This window comes from Podarcis melisellensis, assembly GCF_964234715.1.
Source record: "Podarcis melisellensis genome assembly, chromosome: 16".
NCBI classification, from domain to species: domain Eukaryota; kingdom Metazoa; phylum Chordata; class Lepidosauria; order Squamata; family Lacertidae; genus Podarcis; species Podarcis melisellensis.
In genome coordinates this window covers 3,993,523-4,014,503 of record NC_138533.1, presented here as the reverse complement: position 1 = coordinate 4,014,503, position 20,981 = coordinate 3,993,523, and the positions used below count along the sequence as shown (strand labels likewise).

Here is a 20,981-nt window from a genome sequence, read left to right as displayed (position 1 = left end):
GCAGTGTGGACACCCTGGAAAGTGTGTTTGGGGGGATGGTGTTCCATGTTCGTTTTTAACCTGTTGAACAAATGCATTCAAACATCGCAGGCCTACCTCACAGGGGTGTTTTTGTAAGGCTGTCGATGGGAATAAGGGAATGTTCTGCCTGTTTGAAAGAGCGGTAGATAAACTTGAAGATTTTTATGCTTGAAAGTGAATTCCTCAAGCAGCGCCTTCCGGTTTTGATTTTTTATAAAAGGTTAATAGAGAACCAGCCCCTTTTGTAAGTGTTCGCTTTCAAAATATTTCCTCCAAACGGCCAGAGTCCACACTCCAGCCGTACAACACCCTTGCGGCGTAGTTTAGGCTGGGAGACTGTGATTTTCACCTAAGGCGACTTACATTTGTCTCCGACGAAGTTCTATTCAAAGCAAAGCCGCTGGCTCAGAGAAGACCCATTAACTAACACGAATAACTTAGATCCATCCGTATCAATGGGTTCACGCTAAGCAGAACTTAGTTGGAAACCACCCATTGAAATTAGTATTCTCAAGAGTTACACCTTTGATTATTTAAGTGGGTCACCTCTGAGTAGGGCCATTGTGGTGGCCTCCAGAGAGGTTTTCTTGCAAACCGCTGAGAGGTTTTCTTACAATCAAGCAGCCCCAAATTTTGTGAAGTAAATAAAACTCAAAGCTCTCGGCTTCTGCTCTAGTAAACTGTGGTAATCCACAAAGCTTCACTTTTACTTAGTTATTTTAATCAGGGGATCATAGAGTTGAAGAACTGTTGAGTTGGAAGGGGCCATGTGGGTCATGTCCAAAGTCTGTTTTGGGGGCCTAATCCGGCCCGCCGGTCGGTTTCATCTGGCCCCTGTGGCGGTTGATTTCCTGGGGTAAAATCCTAAAAAACCTCAACAACTTCAATCCTTACAAAATCCTTAAAAAAAAACAAAACTACTTTGGTCGGCCCTCACAGCCCTTCACTTTATCAAATCTAGCCCTCTGTGAAAAAAGTTTGGACACCACTGCTAGTCCAACCCATTGCAAGGAGGAATCTTTTCCCAACAAAAGGGTTCTTGAACCCACGATTAAGGGTCTCATGCTCTACCAACTTTAGCCGTATTTTGAGAGGTGTCATTTGCCAGGGGAGGGGTCCCAGTTCCAGACGGTTAACCTCCAGCTTCTCTCCTTCCTCCAGGGGTGGGGTGCCAAGTGGAAGCAGGGGGTGTGATGACGAAGAGTGCAGTTTGATCTGGATGCTTGCATACTTTCCCACCAGTTCAGTTGCCCTCCAAAGAAATCCTGTGGATGAAGCTTTTCCCTTGAATAGAGCCCCTTGCGAAAAAAAACGCACCTGTGGAATTTTGCCTGCTTTAAGTGCAGAAGGATTGCTAGGAGAGGGGGAGTTAATTACGAAGGAAAAAAATCGAGGTACCGCTCCCCTAAGTCGCTTTCTATGCCTATATGCATAAAAACTGAAGGCTGTCGTCACGCGGCATGAAGCAGTGGGGTTGGGAAGGTGGAAAGCAAGCTTGGGGTGGGAAGGGGAAACTTGTGGGGGGGTTAATGGGGGGGAATGGCAGGAAGTTTGGTGAGCAGATCCAGCAAAGGCACAACCCCCTATCCACACACACAACCCACAGATACACACAATTTTTACGGGCAAGGTTTGTGAAAACATCCCTCTGTTTCCTGCTAGCAGCGTGCTCGGAAAAACTAGCTGGAAAGTTGTTTTAAAATCCTATTTGCCGTCCATTTTCTTCCCTAGCCTGCCTTAGCAGTAGTTTTTAAAGCAGGAATGATGACCCCATAGCCCCCGAAGGAGGTTGCTGGACTCTCAACTGCCCACTGAGCCTGCTGGCCACAGGCTCCCCGTTTTAAAGTTTTGAAAGGTTACTTAAGGAAGCTTTCCCCTGGAATGTTTCGTAGCAGGGATTTGGGCGAGAGGGGAATTTAATCGCCTTGGTTTCTGCAGAGAATAGGGGGGAGGCTGTTGCTCCTCACTTAATCTGAAGGGTCCATTGCCCTCGTTCTGTCAAGCGACGCTGAGATGCCGTGAGGGGCTTTTCGCTGCTGGTGGCTCGCTATCCGCTCCTGCGATTAATTTGGGGATAAGGCTGACGTTTTGGCGGCTCGTCTGTTTATTTATTTATTTTCAAAATCCCTTTCTCCCAAGAAAAGAGTAAGATCGGGGCCGTGAGCAAGGCGAAAACTTTTCGTACTCGGTGCAACAGTTTTAAAAGCGTGCTTTAATTTTGTAGTTCCTTGAAAAACGGAAACAAAAATGGGATAATTTATTTATTTGTTGCATTCGCATCCTGCTTTTCCCTCCATGGTTCCTCCCTCCCTCCTCTCTTATTTCCCACAACAACCCTGTCAGGTAGGTGAGGCTGAGTGAGTTTACAACTAGTCGAAGGTCCAGGGAAAATAACTTCATGGCAGAGTGGGGATTTGAACCCAGTTCTTTCTCTCTTTCTCAGGCTTTTAGGTCCTCCTGTGGGCTGTTCCCCTAATTCTTGTGCTGGTCCAGGGGGGAGGTTACCGTGGGGCGAGGTCCAGGACCTGAGTTGAGGGTCGGCGGACTGTCCTCCTCGGGCGAAGTGGGGTCCACAGCGGGAAGCCGGGCAAGGACAGGAACTCTGGGGGAAACAGGACTGGATGCTGGCCGAAACAGCTCATCAGCGACGTTGCTCCCGCAACCTGGGACCGGGCTGACTGGCCTTTATCTTCTCTGAGGCCAGGGGTGGTCCCGGCCCCCAGGAGACCCGCCTCTCCTGGCCTTAAGGCGAGCACTCCTCCTGGGAGAAACCAGTTCCCTCCGCCTCTCTGCCCTGAGCCTCTGCAGTTCAGGAGAGGCTGAAGGGTTACTGGGCCCAGGGGGAGACTCACCTGTAGGCACTGAGTCCTCAACCACCTCTGGAGCCATAGTGGACTCACCTGATGCCTGCCCCTGAGGATCCGGCACAGGTGTAGGCGCTTCAGAATCAAGGCCCCGCCCCAGTTTAGCCGGCCCTGGAGGCGGGGACTCCTGTGCAGGCTGGGATTCCTCCGGTTCAGCCTCTGAATCGGATTCCCAGGCCATCACAATTCTGCATGTGTGTGGACTCTTCCCGGTTTTCCAGTGGAAGTGCACTCTGCACTTTCTCAGGGACCCTCTTCTTCTTTTAATCCCTGGATGGGCCAGGGTTAAGCTGGAGCATCGAAGATTCATGAACCGCACCCGGGGCGTGAATTAAGTCCTGGGCTTTGAATGGATGGGAAATCCCAGTGCCTTTTCTCGTAGCATTAAGGCTGCATCGAACAAGCTTACGGATCGATATGTGTTGAACGAGCTGCAAGGTTAATAATTTCTGCAACAATTGATGTTGCTTATATAGATTTCGGGCAGGAGGACGAGGAGGGGCCCAAAGACCGAGGAGGGGCAACTGGCGGTTTGGGGAGCAGAAAGTCAGGGAATCAATCGGACTTGAGTTGAGTTTTGGAAAGCTGATAGAACCTCTCCAATCATCTTTTTTTCGCCTCTGTCGAAATTTGGGAGGTCTCCAGTACATCGGTGTCTGCCTGCTTTTGTTACCGAGTGGAGAGTCCCTTACAGGGAACGGGGATCAAATATCTTGATGTCTTGAGTGCTGCTGTTTCGGGGGGAGACCCTTGATGTTTCAATTAATAATAATAATAATTTATTATTTATACACCTCCCATCTGGCTGGGCTTCCCCAGCCACACTGGGCAGCTTCCAACAATATATTAAAATACAGTAATCCATCAAACATTAAAAGCTTCCCTAAACAGGGCTGCCTTCACATGTTTTCCAAAAGTCAGATAGTTGTTTATTTCCTTGACATCTGCTGGGAGGATGTTCCACAGGGCGGGTGCCACCACCGAGAAGGCCCTTTGCCTAGTTCCCTGCAACTTGGCTTCTCGCAGCGAGGGAACCACCAGAAGGCCCTCGGTGCTGGACCTCAGTGTCCAGGCAGAACAATGGGGGTGGAGACGCTCCTTCAGGTATACTGGGCCTTTGAGGCCGTTTAGGGCTTTTAAGGTCAGCCCTACAGGGCTGAGGTGGAGGCATGGAAGGTTGGAAAACAACGAGGTCAGGGGGGAAAAGCAGAAAAACGCAGACAGGGAACAAAAAAAGTTGTTGATAATGCAGGTGTCCTGGCATTGGTAAGCCAACCGACCCAGGCAACACGCTAATAACACTTCATTCTCAGGTCATAAATGATCACACCAAACCTCTGGGTGCTTTATAATTCAGCAGTTTCACTTGGCAGCCTCTCTTTGAAGTTCCTTTGCTCCAGGGTGGCCACTTTAAGGAAATTTGCAGAGTATCCTGGGAGGCTAAAATCTGCCCCCCCCCCTCCGCCGACCAGCTTTTGAATATTGAAGCGGCGGTGAAATATTGCTGTTCGTTATGTAATTATATCTCTGTCTTTGCTGTTCTGCATTTCCTTTTCCTTCTGATCTCTCCATTCGCAGCTCTCCCTCCGAAAAACACACACCAAGTAATCATCCCTGCCCTCTGAGAATCTGCTTCCCGATATGTGCTGAAATAGACCGCAGTCTGCACAAGATCTCCTGCCCTGCTGGCGTTCAAGGCGCCCAAAACCCTTAATTATAATTTTTGCCGCTCTGGCTGTGTGATCGCCTCACTGCGATCCTCTTAGGTCAGGGAATCTTGGGGCCGCATTCTGTTCTGGCCAACCTTCTGGGGGCCACATGTGGGTGGTGGGTGGGGCCAGAGGCAAAGTGGGTGGAGCAAGATTATTATTATTAATTATTTTGATTTCTTACCCATCCTTCACTCTGAGGTCCCAGGGAGTGTGGCAGCCATTTAAGACCTAACATTAAAAAAAGTTTGAAACCAGTTACAGCCCGGAGAACGGAGTAGTTTCCTAAAAACACATATCTCAGGGGTCAGAGAGGGGCGACATCAGCATTAATCGAAAGCTGTAAAATGAAGGCACCAGGTGCAACGCTAGCGGAGAGATTCCTACAATTTAGGGGCCACCACAAAGAAGGCTCTCTCCTATGCCACCACTGCTGAGCTCCTAAAGGCCCTCTTCATCTCAAAAGCAGCTCTGAGGATCGGGCATAGCTGTCAACATTTCCCTTTTTTAAGGGTAATTCCCTTATTCCGAATAGGATTCCTCGTAAGAAAAGGGAAAAGTTGACAGCTATGGGATCGGGTCATAATAATAATAATAATAAATTTTATTTATACCCTGCCAGAGCCGGGTTCAGGGCGGCTAACACCAATAAAATGACAGTAAACATGATAGGGGAAAAAGAAAAAGAAAAAAAAACCCCCACAATTTAAAATACAGGTTAAAATGCACTTTAAATGCAGCCTCATTTTAAAAGTAGCCCATAGATCAATACCATAAGGGGAGGGAAACGTAAGGGTCAGACTGAGTCCAAACCAAAGGCCAGGCGGAACAGCTCTGTCCTGCAGGCCCTGCGGAAAGATGTCAAGTCCTGCAGGGCCCTGGTCTCTTGTGACAGAGCGTTCCACCAAGTCGGGGCCAGTACTGAAAAGGCCATGGCCCTGGTTGAGACCAATCCAACCACCTTGTGACTTGAGAATCACAGAACTATAGAGCTGAAAGGGGACCTACACAGTCATCTAGACCAACCCGCTTGAATGCAGGAATCTCAGCATCCATGACAGATGGCAACCCCACCTCTGGTTAAAAACCTCCAAGGAAGGAGAGTCAACCGTGAGAGACTGTTCCACCATCACACAGCTCTTACCCTCAGAAAGTTCTTCCTGGTGTTTAGCTGGAATCTCCTTTCTTGTAACCTGGGTTCAAGTCCTGCCCTCTGGAGCCGGTGGAAACTAGCTTGCTCCATCTTCTACTTGAGATATTTGAACACGGCCATCTTATCACCTCTCTGTCTTCTCCAGGCTAAGCATCCCTCCATCCTTCAACCATTCCTCATCAGGCGTGGCTTCCAGAGCCTCAGTCGTCTTGGCCCGCCGTCCTCTGCACATGTTCTAGGGTCACTCGGGAACAGAGTTGTTCTCCAAACCCGACACCTTTCTTGGGAGCAAGGATCCTGAGTTCGGATCATGGCCCAGTTTGTGGGAGCAGGCAGCAGCAGGAGGAAGGTGGGTGGTGTTCGATGCCAGCAAGGCTCACTGTGGAAGCCATTTTTTTATTTCTTACTTTCAAAAATAATTACAAATAAGCTGGTGTGCAGAAGAGAACATCTCAACTGGCTCATTCCAGTTGCGCCGTTAACGAGTGACAGCTGATTTCTGCATCGTTAATTGCTAATCAAGCCAGACGAATATCCCACCGGGAAGAGGAAAAGGAGCCAAAGGCAAAGTGAAGATTAGGAGGGAGCTTTTATTATTATTATTTTTATTTTAAAGTGGGGGTGGCCTTTCTCTGCTGGCGATTGCTCTCTCCCCCCCTTAGATTTTCGCCTCTCCCTAGCCTTTGCAGAGTTAGTCTGCTGAGATTGCGGAAGGGGGGGGGTAGAATCGAAGGGTAAATTCTCTTGCACTTACCCCCCAAAAAGAAATACTGTGGAACGGTTTGGTGAAAAAGAAGGCTCCTCTCTTTCTTTCTTCCCTCTCCCTCTCCTTCCTCACTTTCTATTTTAAGGCCTCGGATTGTTCATCATAATTTTATTAAAAAGGTGACTGAGGGGAGAAATTGAATCGGCGTCTGCCGCCGCCACGTGGCTTGAATTCCCAATTAAAGAGGACGCCGGCTGTGGGAGAGAGGGAGAGCGCTGGGCCTGAGGCGCAGGCCACAGTCGGGATGATTCTTAATCCCAGGGTTGTGGGTTCGATAGCCACGCTGGGCGGGTTGGACTAGATGACCCTTGGGGTCCCTTCCAATCTATGACTCTTTGATCTCTGGCCTCAGCATAGCTATGATGGGTTGCGTAAACTGAAAGGCTTGGAAAACAGAGGTGGGGAGCGGGCTGCTCTCACACTCAGGGCCTGCTGGGGCACTTCCCGGATTTTAACCGAATTAGTTCCTATGGTCTCGCGTTCCTTGTAAACCGATTTTTGTCATTGTTTAGTCATTTAGTCGTGTCTTACTCTTCGTGACCCCCTGGACCAGAGCATGCCAGGCCCTCCTGTCTTCCACTGCCTCCCGCAGTTTGGTCAAAGTCATGTTTGTAGCTTCTAGAACACTGTTCCACCATCTCGTCCTCTGTCGTCCCCTTCTCCTTGCGCCCTCCATCTTCCCCAACACCAGGGTCTCTTCCAGGAAGTCTTCTCTTCTCATGAGGTGGCCAAAGTCTTGGAGCCTCAGCTTCAGGATCTGTCCTTCCAGTGAGCACTCAGGGCTGATTTCCTTCACAATGGAGAGGTTGGATCTTCTTGCAGTCCATGGGACTCTCAAGAGTCTCCTCCAGCACCAGAATTCAAAAGATCCATTCTTCGGCGATCAGCCTTCTTTATGGTCCAGCTTTCACTTCCATCCATCACTAATGGGAAGTTAAACCGATTATAGAGTCATAAAGTGGTAGAGGAACTGTCAAAAATGAATAAATAAAGCCTCTTGGCCTGTGGATCACCAAATGAGCCATTGTTGACTTCCTGCCTGGGCCTGGGAATAGCCCCCAATAGCTACTTTTTGTTGGATAGTTTTTAAATCTCAAAAATCTTCTGGGCAATTCTGGGGTTGGGCGACTTCCTTCTCCGAAATTACCCGCCGGCCTTCATACAAATGGCTGAGTAATTCCTCGAGAGTATTCCTGATGCCTTTTTTTATGGGAATATTTTCTGCCTGTGCTTCTCCCCGCACCTTCCACTCACTCCCCTTTCGCTTTTGCCCAGATGGGTCATGTATAACTTTAAGGAAAGGCGATTATTACGGGACGATGTTGTGCATGCGCTTAAACTCTTCCTATAAAAGCAGACTCTCCGGTTGTGCAGAGGCTCCTTCACACCATCGAGAGAGAAAGGAAATCCCCTCTGGTTTTTGGGTGTAGAAAACAGACGGTGGGGTGTAGCTGAGGTCCCCTCTAATACGGGAAATAATAAAATTAGATAGCTTGCTCATCAGGTCCTCCAGCTCCAAGTGGCCGGTAGGTCTTGGGATGTGTGGCGATGTGAGGAGGGAGCAGCCAGGAGGAAGGGCCTGATCCGTGCCGGAAACAGCCTGGTTCAACTGCCCCTTTGAAGCCTCATTTTTTACCTCTGGTTTTGTGAATAAAATACAGGTGGTTTGGGTTTGGCAAATCACGTGGTGAGGTACCTACACAAACACACCACGTTGAATCCTGACAAGACAGAAGTACTGTTTTGGGGGGGCAGGGGGCGGGTGGGTGTGGAGGACTCCCTGGTCCTGAATGGAGTAACTGTGCCCCTGAAGGATCAGGTGCGCAGCCTGGGAGTCATTCTGGACTCACAGCTGTCCATGGAGGTGCAGGTCCATTCTGTGTCCAGGGCAGCTGTTTATCAGCTCCATCTGGTATGCAGGATGAGACCCTCCCTGCCTGCAGACTGTCTCGCCAGAGTGGTGCATGCTCTGGTTATCTCTCGCTTGGACCACTGCAATGCGCTCTACGTGGGGCTACCTTTGAAGATGACCCGGAAACTGCAACTAATCCAGAATGCGGCAGCTAGACTGGGGACTGGGAGTGGCCGCCGAGACCATATAACATCGGTCTTGAGAGATCTGCATTGGCTCCCAGTATGTTTCTGAGCACAATTCAAAGTGTTGGTGCTGACCTTGAAAGCCCTAAACGGCCTCGGTCCAGTATACCTGAAGGAGCGTCTCCACCCCCATCATTCTGCCCGGACGCTGAGGTCCAGCTCCGAGGGCCTTCTGGCGGTTCCCTCCCTACGAGAAGCCAAGTTACAGGGAACCAGGCAGAGGGCCTTCTCGGTAGTGGCACCCGCCCTGTGGAACTCCCTCCCACCAGATGTCAAAGAGAGAAAAAACTACCAAGCTTTTAGAAGACATCTAAAGGCCGCCCTCTTTAGGGAAGCTTTTAATGTTGAATAGGTTGTTGTATTTTAGTGTTTTGTTGGAAGCCACCCAGAGTGGCTGGGGAAACCCAACCAGATGGGCGGGGTATAAATAAATTAATTATTATTATTATTATTATTATTATTATTATTATTATTAGCAATCCCAGCGACTGCATGTGTCGTTGATTAAAAATCCTCAAGGACACTGGAGTTGCAAGATTTACTCACAAGGTAGGAGCGGGGTCAGTAGGATGGCCTGGGGGGGGTCCCCTCTGAATCGGACTCCTCGTGTTTTTGCTTTTCCACGAAAACCCTGCCCTCAAAAGGATTGATTCAATTGATTCACAGCAAAATGACTTTTTTTGCAGGTCTGTGCCTACCACAATGGGGGTGTTAGAAACAGGTGAATTGAAGGAATCGAAAACTAAAGATTGGAATTGATTCTAATTCCAGAACTATTATTACTACTTTTAATTCACTTCACTAAAGCAGGAATCTATTTATTATATCACAGTGATGATAGTGATGAAGTGAAGATACTTCTTAGTTGCTTTTTACCGAAAGCAGGGGGTTGAGCTAGATGACCCGTCGGGTCCCATCTGAATCTTGTTGTTGTTTAGTCGCTTAGTCGTGTCCGCCTCTTCGTGACCCCCTGGACCAGAGCACGCCAGGCACTCCTGTCTTCCACTGCCTCCCGCAGTTTGGTCAAACTCATGCTGGTAGCTTCAAGAACACTGTCCCACCATCTTGTCCTCCGTCATCCCCTTCTCCTTGTGCCCTCCATCTTTCCCAACATCAGGGTCTTTTCCAGGGAGTCTTCTCTTCTCATGAGGTGGCCAAAGTCTTGGAGCCGCAGCTTCAGGATCTGACCTTCCAGTGAGCACTCAGGGCTGATTTCCTTAAGAATGGATCGGTTTGATCTTCTTGCAGTCCATGGGACTCTCCAGAGTCTCCTCCAGCACCAGAATTCAAAAGCATCCATTCTTCGGCGATCAGCCTTCTTTATGGTCCAGCTCTCACTCCCATACATCACTACTGGGAAAACCAGAGCTTTTACTATACAGACCTTTATTGGCAAGGTGATGTACGACTCAGAGCAATGGATGCATGAAGCCAAGAAACAATAAACAAGCAGACCTCTGCATTTCAGATCTGGAGAGGGGTGTGTGTGTGTGTGTGTGTGTGTGTTGAACTCTGATCAGTGATATACATTTGGCCAGGTTTTATGTGCCAGAAACGCAAACAAGCATGTACAGACCCCCTTCTGCTTTCCTCCCGAGGTGTCCCAGATTGCCTGGGAGATGCTGGGATCTGTTTTTCCCACACTCGGAAACTTTGGAACGTGCCGATGCGCACAGGGTGCAAAGTTTGCAGCTCCGAGGTTCCCCGAACATCTGTTGGGGACGCAGCAGTTCCCAGAAAAGTCCTGCGCCCTGTCCCCTCGGGACGGAGGCTCTGTGCCGGCAGTTCCCCGGAGGGCCTGGAGAAGGACGCAACAGCGGGACAAAAGTATGGCAGGGTCAGCCTCAGCCGCCGGACCTCCGGCCCTTCCCATGACTCTCAGGACGGCTTGCCTGGGATGCTGGGAGGCCGCAGTTCGGGGGGGTACCCTCCAACAAAGCATCGTGCGGGTTGTGGGGAGTGTTTTTTCTTCGAAGCACAATAGGATGAGGACAGGGAAACTAGGAGTGATGGGTTCTCTTGTGTTCCTTCTCTCTCTCTATCTCACTCACTCACTCACTCACAAATCTCTCTTACACACACTGATTCTCTCAAAGACACACATTGTCTCTTTCTCTCTCAGACAAACAAGATTGATTGAGCGATCAATAGATAGCTGTATCTGTCTGTCCCTCTTCTCTCTCATTCACACACAGTCTGTGTCTTTCTTTCTTTCTTTCTTTCTTTCTTTCTTTCTTTCTTTCTTTCTTTCTTTCTTTCTTTCTTTCCTTCCTTCCTTCCTTCCTTCCTTCCTTCCTTCCTTCCTTCCTTCCTTCCTTCCTTCTTTCTCTCTCTCTCTCTCTCTCTCTCTCTCACACACACACACACTTCTTTTCAACCCTGAACTAGCTAGAGAGCATCTTACCAGTTCATTTCTGTTCCTCGTTTATCCACATCAATTCACTTCTCTTTTTTAAAAAAAAAAAAAAGTCCTCATGAAAATTCATCCACATCCCAGTGCAAATTTACCTGAACAGTTTGAATGCAATTTTTCCCAACGTCAGGGGTGCCACCTTGAATTAAATACTGGGGTGGGACGTAAGCTCTGCCCCACATAACTGATCGCAAGAGGCCATTTGAATGGCAATACCTATCAACTGGGGTGGGGGGGTAAGTCCCCTCAAGGGGGAGTGAAGAGACCTTGGCCCCTTGGAGTTGGCTCCTGTGCCCGGCCTACGCAGTTTTGCCCTTTCCTCCAATATGACTTTCTGTATGTTGGTTGCACAAATAATACGCATTTGTATGCATGCTTTGCGCTAATATGCGCATTCTATGAACATTTATTTCCCCCATTGGGGAATCCCACTGCAAAATTCAGAGGAGGGCAAACGTCAACAAATGGCCGTGTTTTTGGTTCTCGTATTGTATCAAAAAGTACAAGTGAGGTAGGATCGCCTTCAGATTGCAGACTCAAACCAATTTCTCTTCCGTATGCAGTCCTAATGTGGAAGAACTGCGCTAAAATGCCAGGAGTTGGGAGAAGGTTCCTCTTTGTCCTCCTTTGCGAAACCCAGATCTCTCTTTCGGTATTTGAAGGCACCTTGTCTTTGAAAGACTCTCCTGTCTGAGTTAAAAGATTCAGCACGCCACCCGCAGTTAGGACTTTGCACGGTGCTTGGGCCCTACTCAGCAGTCCTCTACTTGAAGGTCTTCTTAGTCCTAGTCCAGTTGTTGTTGTTAATATTAATATTAATTATTGTTGAGTTTCCCTTCCACAGTCTACACCTGCCCAGCAGAACTGATCTCTGTTCTCCCCACTGTAGCGAGACGTGCTGAATTTTCCTTTCAAATAGCAGCCATTGTTGCTCAATTTTCATCCCTGCCTGTAAATTAGACTGTACAAATATAATGCAAATTGATGTCCTCATTCATTCATTTTCGGCGGGGGGGTGTGTGTGTGTGGAGTTGTCGTATTGCGCTAACCCTTTTCCTTCAGATATTTTGCCCACCCCGAAGGGGCAGCCCTCTCTCTGAATGACTGTTGTAGAGGACAGCCCTTTCTTGGGATCCCCCCTCTGTCCGAAGAGTTGTCCCATCCAACCCCCCCTTTAAGGATCAAGAACCCCGAGAAGGGAAACTGGGGGGGGGGGCGTGAGGCGTCTTGCAGCTGCCCACCCGCAAGTCCTCCGCACCTGGGCTGCCAGCTGAGTTGGCGCCCGCAGGTCACCTGGCCGCAGTCTCCTTCCCTGCGGCGAGATGCATTGTATTCCGGGCAAAATTACAGTGATTATTTCTCAATTTGCATCCGTGCATATTAATTAGCTGGTGCCTATTTCACGCAGATGGGTCGTCTTTTGTCTTTTTGGGGGAGGGGAGGGAATGCATATCTGTGTGTGTGTGTGTTTTGGCAGTGTGTAACTGAAACCCCCCATCTCATGCAGGAGACCCCTGTAAAAGCAAGAATGCAGGAAGGTGAGGAAGGCGAGGAATGGGGAAACCACCGACTCTGACTCGTGACTTCTTGGGTTAAATCCATCACCCTTGCTTATCAGGGAGCCAGTGTGGTGTAGTGGTTAAGAGCGGTAGTCTCCTAATCTGGGGAACCGGGTTCGCGTCTCTGCTCCTCCACATGCAGCTGCTGGGTGACCTTGGGCCAGTCACACTTCTGTGAAGTCTCTTAGCCCCACTCACCTCACAGAGTGTTTGTTGTGGGGGAGGAAGGGAAAAGGATAATGTTAGCCGCTTTGAGACTCCTTAAAGGGAGTGAAAGGCGGAATATCAAATCCAAACTCTTCTCTTCTTCTTCTTATCCCGAGTCAGTGTGTATAGCCCCACCTCCCTACTCTGGCTGGCAGCAGCCGCTCCATGGTGTCAGAGTGGGGGCAGGCAGAGGAGCGTCGTTCTCATTCTCAACATCCCAGAATTTTCTTAACTGGAGACCCCAGAGGTTGAATCTAGGTTATCTTCTACACGCACGGCTCAACTGCTGAGCGACGGATCGAGGACGGAGGTTTTTTGGGCAAATTCCCATTGGGAAACTTTATGACGCTGGAGTGGGGAACCTCAGAGCAGGAGGCAGCCCTCCCAAATTCTCTTTCTGGCCCTCGGGGACTCTCTGGGGCCTCTGGGTCGCTGGATGGAGGGTTTAGAGGGGTGTGTAGAAATTTTGTTGTTGTTGTTGTTTAGTCGTGTCCGCCTCTTCGTGACCCCCTGGACCAGAGCACGCCAGGCCCTCCTGTCTTTCACGGCCTCCCGCAGTTTGGTCAGACTCATGTTTGTAGCTTCGAGAACACTGTCCCGCCATCTCGTCCTCTGTCATCCCCTTCTCCTTGTGCCCTCCATCTTTCCCAACATCAGGCTCTTTCCCAGGGAGTGTTCTCTTCTCATGAGGTGGCCAAAGTCTTGGAGCCTCAGCTTCAGGATCTGTCCTTCCAGTGAGCACTCAGAACTGATTTCCTTCAGAATGGAGAGGTTTGATCTTCTTGCAGTCCATGGGACTCTTAAGAAACTAGCCGACGTCAATTTAAAGGTGAATTTAGTAGAACGGTGCTCCGCTTGTTTTGCAACTAGCTCCTCCCACTTCCAGCATGCGGCCTCCAAAAGCTTTTCCCAGAGAGAAACCGGCCCTTCATGTGGGAAAGGATCCAAGGCCTAAGGGAATCCAGCAGCTCTTCATGATGGAGGGGGCGTTTGAACCCGTCTCTTTCCCTTCCTTGTCTGGGCACCCTCAGTACAGTACTCCTGCTTCTATTTACGTTGTGTTAATTGCAGCTATATCTTATTAATCCATAACAAATTGCAGCTGCAATGCTTTCGAGTTGCCGTTTCTTGCAGCCATCTCTGGCTCACTTGCGGGTTTTATCTGACGAGCTTTTTGCCGGGTTTTGCCTTCCGAGACGCATCCTCCTGTTTTGCAATGGGATAAGGCCGTCTGGTTAGACCAGTAAGGGTCACTTTCTGACCGAGCAAGTAACTCTGCTCCCTGGACAAAAGGAGGAATCTCAGCCCAAATCTCTTATCTGGCAGTTCCCAGGGGTTGAATTACTGGGCTTCCTTGCAATCCGTTCGCAAAACGATTTAAAGCAACTGAAGACCTAAAAAATGCCCTGAAATATTGACAGAAGAGCATAGGAAGAGATCTGCTGGATCTGGCCAATCGCCCATCGAGTCACAGTGGCCGACCAGATGCCTGAATGAGAAGCCTGTGAGCAGGATCCGTGCACCAGAGCCCTCTCCCGTCCTGTGGCTTCCAGAAATTGGGATCCAGGAACATTTACTGCCTCCAACCATGGAGGAAGAACAGAACTATTGTGACTAGTAGTCTCCTCCTCCTCCTCAATTACCGTATTTTTCGCTCCATAAGATGCACCAGAGCATAAGACGCGCCTAGTTTTTAGAGGAGGAAAACAAGAAAAAATACATATTCTGAACGAAACAGTGGATGTCTGATTTTTAAAGTGCATCTGTGCTGGAATCATTTTCAAAGGTTTTTTTAAAAATAATAATCAGTTATTTGCTGCCCTGGACTTCTTTGGGAAGAAGGGCAAGGATATAAATTGAAGGGGGAAATAATGTTTTGCCCCAGAATAACTAACATACAGTTTTGCAGATGTTGCCATCCTCATCTGGAGGATATAGGCTACCCCTGTTGAACCTCCAAAACTAGATTTAACCCTTTTAAAAATAAGTTAGAAAGGGCATCCCAAAACGCCGCCCAAAAGATTCAGCGCCAACATCTCCAGATGCAACAATTTCCTGGCTCTGTACAAGGCAGCTTCCAGTGTCCTTATTGAAACCAGCCCTTTACATGGGACCATGAGGACTAGAACCTTACTTTACATTTACAAAGCTCCAGAGCTCAGCAGTAGAGCATTTGCATCGCACGCAAAAGATTTGTATTCAATGCCTGCTGTTTCCAGGTCAGGCTTGACTCAAGCCCTGGAGAATTGCTGCCAGTCCGTGTTTATTTTTTATTTGTTTATTACATTTCCATACCTCCCCTCCCTTCATCTGAAGATCGCAGGGTGATTTGCAATTTAGTCGTGTCCACCTCTTCGTGACCCCCTGGACCAGAGCACGCCAGGCCCTCCTGTCTTCCACTGCCTCCCGCAGTTTGGTCAAACTCATGCCTGTAGCTTCGAGAACACTGTCCCACCATCTCATCCACCGTCATCCCCTTCTCCTTGTGCCCTCCATCTTTCCCAACATCAGGGTCTTTTCCAGGGAGTCTTCTCTTCTCATGAGGTGGCCAAAGTCTTGGAGCCTCAGCTTCACAATCTGTCCTTCCAGTGAGCACTCAGGGCTGATTTCCTTCAGAATGGAGAGGTTTGATCTTCTTGCAGTCCATGGGACTCTCAAGAGTCTCCTCCAGCACCAGAATTCAAAAGCATCCATTCTTCGGCGATCAGCCTTCTTGATGGTCCAGCTCTCACTTCCATACATCACTATTTTTGTATTTTTGGTCTTTGTGGAAGCCGCCCAGAGTGGCTGGGGAAACCCAGCCAGATGGGCGGGGTATAAATATTATTATTACTACTGGGAAAACTATAGCTTTAACTATGGTTTGCAATATAAAGGCACAAAAATGCATACCATAATGACAAATAAAAGCATCTGGCCCCAACCCCCACCATGTTGACAGTCCTGAGCTAGATCTGCCTCTGTATAAAGTAGCGCTTTTCCCCCCTGAAAGTACAAAGAGTTGACTGAGCCAAATTGACTCCCACCCCCCCAGGTGTAAGAGAGGCTGGCCGGTTCCAGCTCTGGACATTTGAAGCAGGTGTTTCTGGTCCTAGAAAGGGGGGCATCTGTTCAGGCCAGGTCTCCCCACCCACCTAAAATTCCTTTCTGATTCCCCACCCCCTTCCCAAATCCCAATATCTTAGCAGGAGAAGGAGGTTGATTTGTAAAGCCGATGATATCTGACATCTGTTCCTCTGTGATTTATACCCAGCCCTGAGCTTGGGGAACCAGCTAAAGCTGTTTAGAGACATTCCTTTTTCCCTTCTAAGCTGGGGAAGGGGGCGGGGGCGGGTGAAACGCCCCGGAGAGCGGTGGGTGTCACTACAGCGAAATGCTCTCGCTGTGGGATGTTGGCCTCAATTTCTTCCATTTCTGGATAATTTGGATGATTTCCTGTTTAAAAAAACAGCGACAAGAAGACGGTTGTGGATGGCTTTCAGTTGTTATTGTTGTTTAGTTGTGTCCGCCTCTTCATGACCCCCTGGACCAGAGCATGCCAGGCCTTCCTGTCTTCCACTGCCTCCCGCAGTCTGGTCAAACTCATGTTTGTAGCTTCGAGGACACTGTCCCACCATCTCATCCTCTGTCGTCCCCTTCTCCTTGTGCTCTCCATCTTTCCCAACATCAGGGTCTTTTCCAGGGAGTCTTCTCTTCTCATGAGGTGGCCAAAGTCTTGGAGCCTCAGCTTCAGGATCTGTCCTTCCAGTGAGCACTCAGGGCTGATCTCCTTCAGAATGGAGAGGTTTGATCTTCTTGTAGTCCATGGGACTCTCAAGAGTCTCCTCCAGCACCAGAATTCAAAAGCATCCATTCTTCGGCAATCAGCCTTCTTTATGGTCCAGCTCTCACCACTGGGAAAACCATAGCTTTAACTACCGTATTTTTCTCTGTATAAGACGCACCAGACCACAAGACGCACCTAGTTTTGGGAGGAGGAAAACAAGAAAAAAACATTCTGAATCTCAGAAGCCAGAACAGCAAGAGGGATTGCTGCTTTCACTGCGCAGCAATCCCTCTTGCTGTCCTGGCTTCTGGGATGGCTGTGCAGCCTGCATTCACTCCATAAGACGCACACACATTTCTCCTTACTTTTTAGGAGGGAAAAAGTGAGTCTTATAGAGCAAAAAATACGCTATATGGACCTTTGCACATGCCAATAGGAATCGCATTGACGCGGACCCACTAGGCAAGGTGCTAGTCCTCAAGGGCGTTACTGGAAAGTAGGGAATTTCCCAATATAAGCGAGGGGTCCGGTGCCCCAGAGAGCGCTCATCCAATGGACCCTCTCTGGGTTTTTTGTTTGCATTTAGTAAACAAAAGCTTTGACGCTTGCCAGTTTTGGCCTTGCTATCGCCTATGCAGTTGGCGCCCAGCCAGGGTCCTGACTAAAGAACTCGCGAAACAGAACATTTTCTGCGGTGAGGAAGAATTCATGAAGTGCTGGGGAAAAACTCCGGCCCACGTCACAGCTTTGGAGTCCATTCCTTGTGTAGTGGGGCACAATTTCGAGGCAGGATTTTGGGAGCGGAATAAGAACTGCCATGGGCCGCTTGGAAGCGAAGTGCCTTGAAATATGTCTTCTCTTAATCCATGGGTAGGCCAACTAAGGCCCAGGGGCTGGATCCGGCCCCATTGCCTTCTAAATCCGGCCCATGGACAGTCCAGGAATCAGCATGTTTTTACATGAGTAGAATGTGTCCTTTTGTTTTAAATGCATCTCTGGGTTTTGTGGGGCCTGCCTGGTGTTTTTACATGAGTAGAATGTGTCCTTTTGTTTTAAATGAATTTGTGGGGCATAGGAATTCGTTCTCCCCCCTTCAAAATATAGTCTGTCCCCCCACAAGGTCTGAGGGACAGCCCTCTGCTGAAAAAGTTTGCTGACCCCTGTCTTAATCCTTATAGGGTTGTTGGGAGATTCGAGTTGCACTAAAGAAAGTCCCTTCTTCATGCAGTGGAAAGTTAAACTGTGGAACTCTTCGCCACAGGACGCAGTGGTGGCTTCTGAAGAAGATGAGACAAATTCATGGAGGGAGATTAAGTCTATAGACTAGCTATGTTGGCTGTGCTCTGGAAGCAGGAATACAGTACTTCTGAAACCCATTTCCTGGAAATTGCAGGAGCAGAGAGTGTTCTTTAGCCTGGGTCCTGCTTCCTGGTTTTCCACCAGCATCTGTGGGAATAAGATGCTAGACTAGATGAGCCTCTTTCCTGATCCAGGAAACTTTTCATAAGTTCTTCCTTGGAACTTCCAGTACTTTGGGGGTCTCCTCTCCTCTCGAATGGCCCCTGGATGTGTTGCCAAATTTATTCTGGCAAGCCAGGAAGCATGGGTGTATGTGTGTGTTTTCACTGCCTTAGAGGGAAGCGGGGCCCCCTCAATTTATGCCGAGTGGGGCTGCGTTCGGATGTCTCAGAGGGATGGCAGACCCAATGGCAGGAAAAGCCTTGTTGGCTGGTTTAGGGAGTGATTACGGGCGCTTAATCCCTGCTTCTCAAACCGAAGAGAGTGGGAGAGGAGAGTTGGAGCGCTTCCAGGAACGCCAGGCAGCCTTGAGACCGGGTGATGGCCGCACGGTCCTTAACCTTCCAGGAACAGCTTCTGTTATTAAACCACCCCAGCCTTGCACAAGAGATAAGCAGAACCTGGCAGGGTCTTGTTCGCTTTTAGAGAGATACAGCAAACTTAGACGCAACATCCAGAGACATTATCTGTTTTTTGCTGAGGAGCATCTTGTGACCTTGGAGGCATCGAGAGATGTTTTGTGCCAGCGTGCCCTTGATTCTCGCCACGGCACGCACCCCAAAGTCACCAGTTTGCAGTCTGCGCCCTGCTTGTTGCTGCACGCGGTTGGAAGCAGGAGACTAGGTGTCATGTGTGGACTGCCGCTCCAATCCGGCAGTCTCATGGCTACTTTTAAAATGAGGCTGCATTTTAAATTGCATTTTAACCTATATTTTAAATTGTTTTTTTCTTCTTCCCCCTATTATGTTTTTACTGTGATTTTATTGGTGTTAGCTGCCCTGAGCCCGGCTCTGGCCGGGGAGGGCAGGGTATAAATAAAAATAATAATAATTATTATTATTATTATTATTATTATTATTATTATTATTATTATTATTACTATTACTATTACTATTATTATTATCCTCTGTCTGACTCCAGCAGAATGAAATCTCTCAACAACAGTTGTTTTAAATTACCTTCTTTGGACCCCAAGTGCTCAGAAAAATCTGTCCAAATCTTCACTTGAAAACGAGGAAGTTTAATATGAAATTAACATCAGGGAGTGCCTTTCGTGTGGTTCACGGTTTTGCAAAATTCCAAAGAACGCACCTTTTAGATTTAAAAAATCTAAACCAAAGCAAAGGTCCGTATAGTTAAAGCTATGGTTTTCCCAGTAGGGATGTATGGAAGTGAGAGCTGGACCATAAAGAAGGCTGATCGCCGAAGAATGGATGCTTTTAATTCTGGTGCTGGAGGAGACTCTTGAGAGTCCCATGGACTGCAAGATGATCCAACCTCTCCATTCTGAAGGAAATCAGCCCTGAGTGCTCACTGGAAGGACAGATCCTGAAGCTGAGGCTCCAAGACTTTGGCCACCTCATGAGAAGAGAAGACTCCCTGGAAAAGACCCTTATGTTGGGAAAGATGGAGGGCACAAGGAGAAGGGGACGACAGAGGACAAGATGGTGGGACAGTGTTCTTGAAGCGACCAGCATGAGTTTGACCAAACTGCGGGAGGCAGTGGAAGACAGGAGGACCAGGCGTGCTCTGGTCCAGGGGGTCACGAAGAGTCGGACACGACTAAACGACTAAACAACAACAAACCAAAGCAAGTTTTCATTGATTTGCTGCAAACCTTTCCAGCACTTCTTTCTCAAATTCCTTCTCTCTCCTCCCCCTAATGCACTTGTTCTGTGCTCATTTCAGCCATGAAATGGTTTGCTTCTCGGCTGTTGGTCTGTGTGCAACCCAAAAAGTTGATTTGATTCACAGCGCCCTCCATTGCACTAAGAAGACCCCAACAAGAGGGAGTGTGCTGGTCCCGAGGGTTAACCGTGTGACGAGGTCCGAGTCCAGTCCGAGGTCGAGGGTGCAGTATGGAGGCTGTCCGTCAAAGTTGAAGCTGGGTCCAAGGCAGGGAGTCGGGTGAGGTCAGGAACTCTGGCAGAAGAGCAGGACAGGGTGCAGGCAGGAACAGGCTAGCAACAATGTTGCTCCCACAACCTGGGACTGGGGCTGACTGACTTTTATCTGCCCCGAGACATAGGGCGGCCCCGGTCCACAGGTGACTCGCCTCTCCTGGCCTGGAGGCGAGCCCTCCTCCTGCAGGAACTTAGTTCCCTCCGCCTCTCTGCCCTGAGCCTCTGCAGCTCAGGAGAGGCTGGAGGGTTACCGGACCCAGAGGCAACCTCAGCTTCCTCTGATGGGGCTGAGAGTGGAGCACCTGCTTAATGGACTATATGGAACTGGCGGAAATGACTGGCAGAATCCGAGACCAGGGAGAAGAATCAGTAGAAGAAGGCTGGAAGAAATTTAAAGACTATCTACAGAAACATTGTAAAATTAAGGAATGTTAGAAGGATGCTGGAATGAAGTTGTGTGGTTTTAGAAGTAATGTTATAAAGGAGTATGTAAAAATGGGTTGTCAACAGGTGAGAAGGTAAAGGTACAATATTTTAAGATAAATGACTAAGATAAAAACAAAGATGGAAAGGATTTGCTGAATTAACTAATTGAATTAGAATACAAAAAAGGGAGGTGTGAGGAGGTCAAGGAAACAAGTAAATGAAAGATAAGTTATGGAAAAATTTATTTGTTTTTAAATGTTTTTATTTTTCAGTTTCTTGTAATTTTTTGTTTTATTATCTTTTTCTTACTTTTGTGACTTTTTGAAATTTTAATAAATATTACTTTTTTAAAAGAGAGAGAGAGTGGAGCACCTGCAGGCAATGGGTCCTCCATCACCTCAGGAGCCAGAGCAGACTGGGCTGGTGCCTGCACCTGAGGGTCCAGCACAGGTGAGGACCCTTCAGGCTCAGGCCCCAGCCCTGGCTCAGCTGGTTCTGGAGGGGGGGGGAATCCTGTGCAGGCTGGGATTCCTCAGGTTCAGCCTCTGAATCCGATTCCCAGGGCACCACAGGGAGGA

At 48.7% G+C, this 20,981-nt stretch overlaps 1 protein-coding gene across 4 annotated transcripts in view; it reads left to right on the top strand.

Moving 5' to 3' along the window:
* Positions 1–20,981, top strand: part of SEMA6C (semaphorin 6C) — a 127,049-nt gene that overhangs the window by 5,689 nt on the left and 100,379 nt on the right. The gene's annotated exons all lie outside the window — the stretch shown is intronic.